Genomic DNA, 6,139 nt, shown 5'->3' on the forward strand with positions numbered 1-6,139 from the left:
TATCACCCCTTAACCTCCTCTTCTCCAGGCTAAACATGCCCAGCTCCCTTAGCCGTTCCTCATAAGGCATCGTTTCCAGGCCTTTGACCATTTTGGTTGCCCTCCTCTGGACACGTTCCAGTTTGTTAGTGTCCTTCTTGAACTGTGGTGCCCAGAACTGGACACAGTACTCCAGGTGAGGTCTGACCAGAGCAGAATACAGTGGCACTATTACTTCCCTTGATCTAGATGCTATACTCCTATTGATGCAGCCCAGAATTGCATTGGCTTTTTTAGCTGCCGCGTCACACTGTTGGCTCATGTCAAGTTTGTGGTCAACCAAGACTCCTAGATCCTTTTCACATGTACTGCTCTCAAGCCAGGTGTCACCCATCTTGTATTTGTGCCTCTCATTTTTTTTGCCCAAGTGCAATACTTTACATTTCTCCCTGTTAAAATTCATCTTGTTTGTTTTGGCCCAGTTCTCTAATCTGTCAAGGTCGTTTTGAAGTGTGATCCTGTCCTCTGGGGTGTTAGCCACCCCTCCCAGTTTGGTGTCATCTGCAAATTTGATCAGGATGCCCTTGAGTCCATCATCCAAGTCGTTGATAAAGATGTTGAATAAGACCGGGCCCAAGACAGAACCCTGTGGCACCCCACTAGTCACTCTTCTCCAGGATGAAGAGGAACCATTGATGAGCACCCTTTGGGTTCGGTCAGTCAGCCAGTTACAAATCCACTGAGTGGTAGCATAGTCAAGACCGTAATTTAACCAGCTTCTTTACAAGAATATCATGGGGCACCTTGTCAAATCAATAATGCTGTACTTCGAAATTTTACAAAACAACAACAAAACACTTCATTTGTATTTCAAGAGGAAAATATTAAGTGCTATGCTTAATCTGAGATGTGGCAAGTAATGGGGATAAAGAAATTTGATCCAACTCACATTTAAAGGTGAACCTACAGTAACTAATTCACAGTTTCTGAAACAATACAGAAACCAAAACACAACCACCCTTCAAAATTTTAGGAACCTTTTCCAACTCTAGGGTAAAGTGTGCATAAAAATACATGTATTAGAGAAGGTAACATACAAAAATGCAATAAATCAGGGGAAATAGCCTTGCAAATTGTGTATATTAGACAAAATTGCATATAAGTAACTGCATATTAGGAAAGGTTCACACTAAATTGCTGATGAATTTTCATGAGGACATTACAAAAAATTCCAGGCTGATGTGGAAATGTGGAGGACTAAACCTAAGATCAGAAAAATGAGAAATTGACAGATTTGCCCGTCCCTAAGTATGGATCACCTCAATATAGCCCCAGAAGGTGAACATGTGCAGTAATAGGGGGAAGAATTCAACATTGCGCTAAAACAAATGCCTGCAGAGCTTTCTGGCAGACAGGCTGGATGGAACTCAAAACCCTACCCCACAAAGCCCTGGCCATTCCGCCACATTCTCAATGTGCATCTTCCTGTCAGGCTGACATTACTGCATTGACTTTCACTGGCAAACACCTTCCCAAATCCCCACCTCTTTGAGAATGTGGGGCAATAGGGAGGGAGATTTGGAAAAGAAGGAACAAACCATCCCTTTTCTCACCCTCTCCCACATTTCACTGTTCGGCTGGGAGCTGCAATCACACACTGTTGGCTCTGGAAACACAAAGCCATCAATCCCTGTTAGGCAGCGTTGAGCCTTGTCACACAGTTCAAAACACAGGCTGAATGCTAAACCTGGAGAAGTTTGGAGCGAATCCCCTATGAATCAGACCTTTTCTAGACCTGATTCTTAAACCACATAGTGGTACACCTAGGAGCTCTCTCGTTCTGTGGGGCTCATTTGTGCCATAAATTATATAATGAACACCTGATGCAGACTCTGGATCACCTGCAAACTTCACCTCTGGTCTGGTGGTGCTGTTGCCGAATACCACATCAGTCCAGAATAAGACCATGCTCATTCACGACTTGATAGCAGATGAAGAGGCTATCTTGGCATGTATTGCCAAGACTTGAATGGGTGAGTTGGGTTGACCTGACCTAAGTCAGCTGTGCCCATCTAGGTACTAGGCTAATCAGGGGTGGGGGTACAATGTGGGTTACTATTGCCCATAGAAGACCATCTCCTTTACAGAAAAACTCATAATCCTGGGATGGGCACCTGCACCTGATTTGGGGCCAGAGAGACAGATTGGGAATGCTGCTGGGTGTATGAACAGCCCTGTTGCCCAGCAGCATCCGTGATCGAACTGACCAAGGTGGTCTCTAGTAAGGTGTTGGAGGACCCCGGTTACTACTTCAGTGTGACTTCAACATTCATGTGGAGACTGGACCAGCACAGGACTTCATGGCCTCCATGACAACCATAGCGGGTGTCTCAGATGCTCACTGGTCCAACACACTAAGCAGGCATATGCTTGATGTCGTCTTTACCCCCAAGTGATATGAGAGATGAACTAAAGGTAGGGGTGTGCAAAACACTTCCTTGTCATAATTGGACCATTACCTGAAGTTTATATTAGTACCAACAATTCCTTCTTGCAAGGTCTGTTCAGATAGCCCGCCCTCAGAGACTGATGGAACCTGATGGCTCAAAGTGCATACAAAAATGTATTAATTAGGAGAATTTCACACTAAAACGCTGGTGATTTTTTAGATTTTTTTTAAAAAAGCAGATTGCTACAGAAATGTGGACAACTGAACTTAAGACTGGAAAAATGATAAAACTGAGAGAACCAAAACTGACTGATCCATCCCTACTGAGGGGTAAACTACAGTTCCCAGGATACTTTGCAGGAAGCAATATGCTTTAAATGTGTACACAGCCTTTATCTCTAATAGTTGAGTTGTGACTATCCTGCAGTCATGAAAGTAGGCGCTAAGGATCAGGTCAAAACTTATCCTGGAGATCATAGGCATATAAACTTTAGTTCCTTATAAAGTTGATAGATTGAGCTCCGTGCTTTGAACTTTCATGCAAATAAGTAACTGGGAACTTCCAACATCATAATTGTATTCCTGTTTTTCAGAGAAAATATTTGGAAAGGTATTCTGTATGTTAATTACCCAGGCTATTAGGAGTCAATAAGTTCTGTTGCCTGAAGTGGAATGTCATCTTGAATGCTTCCCATAACAGCATAGGCTCAATCTGTACCTGTTTAATAAATGTGGTACTTATTTCCTAGTGTGTGAACTAGCTGCTGCTAAGTGCTTAATTTGTTCTTAACACTAGTTCATGCCCTTCAGATACAGACGTTTGGGAGGTAAAACACCAGCTTTCAAAAGATCTTACAGTCTTCCTGAAAGCATGAGGAGTAAAAATGTCATTATTGAGGCAGCCAAGTTTAAATCTCTCCCATAAGTGAAGCATGCCCGAACCATCATGATCCTGTTAGAAAACCTGTCCTTGCCCAGCCAAAATGAGAATTGCTCCATCTGCATCACAAGCTCTTGTCTGAGCATTATAACCCTTATCAGCGCCCAGAAAAGCCCACATCATCGTACTAGAGATATGGTAAAAGTCATAGTGGTGAGGTTGGGGAAACCCTTCGAGCACTGTTGGTGCCATCTAGAGGAGAGAAAAAAAAGTGACCAAAATCAATTTTAATGGCCCAACCAGACACTATATACCAGGGGTCAGCAATCTTTTTCAGCAGGGGGCCAGTCCACTGTCCCTCAGACCTTGCAGGGGGACGGACTATATTTTGAAGAAAAAAATGAACGAATTCCTATGCCCCACAAATAACCCAGAGATGCATTTTAAATAAAACGACACATTCTACTCATGTAAAAACATGCTGATTCCCAGACCATCCGCGGGCCAGATTTAGAAGGCAATTGGGCCGGATCTGGCCCACAGGCCTTAGTTTGGCTACCTATGCTATATACTTTTGGATTATTCACGCCTTTTGAATGCCCTAAGTGGGGAAGTGAAGCGTTAGCAATTCTGGTCCAAGTATTTTATAAATATCTGCAAAAGTAAGTATCTCTGCAAACAGATGTTGTTGGGAAGATCTGCAAGAAGGGTTGCTAAAGACTCTTCCTACCCACCAGAAATGCAGCCTACACAGCAGGAAACTGAAGCAGCTTTATTAAATCGGAACCCCAAAATTTGGGCTCCCCTCCAAACCGATGGGGATACCAAATTTTGGGGTTCCGATTTAATAAAGCTAACTGCAGCAGCAAGGCAAGGAGAAGACCTCATAACCCCCAAACCCTGCTCAGCTATTAAGCACACTGTGGAGCCAATAGTTCGACCTTTCAGATTGTGATGGCCACTTGCACCCTACTCAGGGTGCCCCACAGCCTGTGACAAACAGGACATCTGACCATTCACCACAAGCCGTTTTATACACCTCAGCTCCATTACAGGTGATTTTTGGTGTTCAGCAGCAGGTGTAGCCACTCAACAACTGCAAAGCAGCCTGGGAAGGAAGTGATGTGTCGGGTGCTTAACAGGCTAGAGCAGCTGGTGGGATGTGAACACATAAACAGCATCCTGACAGCAGCCCCACTGCTGCTAGCCAGGGTGGGGCACAACAGCAGCAAAGCCAGGGTGCTGCAGGTGCACCAGTGGGAATGCCACCCTGACCTCGTCCCAGCCTTCTGAGCTCGGCAGCATCCCAATAAGCAGCAGCTCTGCCAACGGCTCCTAAGACCAAAAAAACTTCCCATACGTTACCTCAGTAAATCACTACAGCTGCCATGTTACAGTAGGCCTATGTTATTATCACTAAGTTACATATCGCTGGGAGGGACAGTAAACAGGGCTTGCCCAAGATACTTTGCTCCCTGAAGCAAAGGACAAAATGGTACCCATTTCCACTCCAGATTCAGAAGCTGATTGGGCTGGCAGTTGAAACTTACTTTAACACTGGTGCCAGAATGGCATCCACTACCAAACCTGAGGTTAGCAGGCTGGCCACTCCCCAGCCCTCAGCATCTGCTTCTTGAGGCAGGCTGACTTCTTTATTTTATTTGACAGCATTTAATATACAACTTGACTGCAAAAAAACAACAACACCCACCTCGAAACAGTTTACTAATAGTAGGGCCAGCCCTGATGCTGGCACCCAGAGATGGTGACTTCCTTAAGCCCATGGGTCAGATAAAGTTTGAACGAAGAACTTCTCCTCTTAACCACTGTGTTAACACCCAATTCTGAATGCTTCAAAGCAAGCGAAGTTGCCCCTTCCACACACACAGTTTCTCCAGATGACCAAGTCTTAAAAACTCATTTTGAAGGCTGCATTAAGGAAGAGGGATATCATATATCAGGAGTGACAGATCCAATCTATAAATTAACATGCTCAGCCTGAGGAGAGTGGAGGCAAAGATCTATCAATTTCCATCTAGGAGGCTGGCTTTTGTGCACAAATGTGGCCAGTTCCCCAGGGAGAGTCTAGAAGGTCTGAAGTGGAAGTGTTCTGAGGTCATAACAAGTGCCAGAAAAATTAAAGAAATGAGTCCCGAAAAGTATCTCACTTTTCACAGGTTGCTATCATAGGCAAGAAGAAGTCCATTGAAGCCTCACTCCAGAGTAGGCTGTTTTCTCAGGCTCTCCCATTACAGGCAAGTTAACCCTTACCATGCCGTGGACTGCAAAAACAACTTATTTTCTTCCTCCCGCCACCATCTGACTAAACAGATGTTGCTGGTTTTTGAAGCGCCATGAAAACATGCAAACCCTGCTTTTCACCAAAACCAGTTATGGTGCAGATCCAAACCACACATTTAAAGCGCATCCAACACACATTTAAAGTATACGACTTCCCTCAAAGAAGGGAACAGAAGTTTTCCCCTCAAAGAGCTGTAATTCCCAGCACCCTTAACAAACTAGTTTCTGAAGACTTTTGAGCTGAGAACTTTCCCAGTCTGCATCTGTACTGGAATTTTTAAGATGCTTTATTACTTGTTGTCTGCCTCCCAGGGCTCATTTGGAAGGAGGGGCAGGATATAGATTTAATAAATATCTAACTAAGTAAATAATAAAATAGAACAAGTGGGACCTGCAGTCCAGGCAAGGGATTTTTCTGTGTCATCTCAAATCCCCCTCCCTTCCAGGATACTTTCTATAACCTGCTAGGGGTTTGGAGCAGGCAAATTCTAGTTTTCTTCCCTCGCCCCCATCTCCTATCCTGAAGTGAC

The sequence above is a fragment of the Podarcis tiliguerta genome (genome assembly GCF_965153285.1).
Source record: "Podarcis tiliguerta genome assembly, chromosome: 1".
NCBI lineage: Eukaryota > Metazoa > Chordata > Lepidosauria > Squamata > Lacertidae > Podarcis > Podarcis tiliguerta.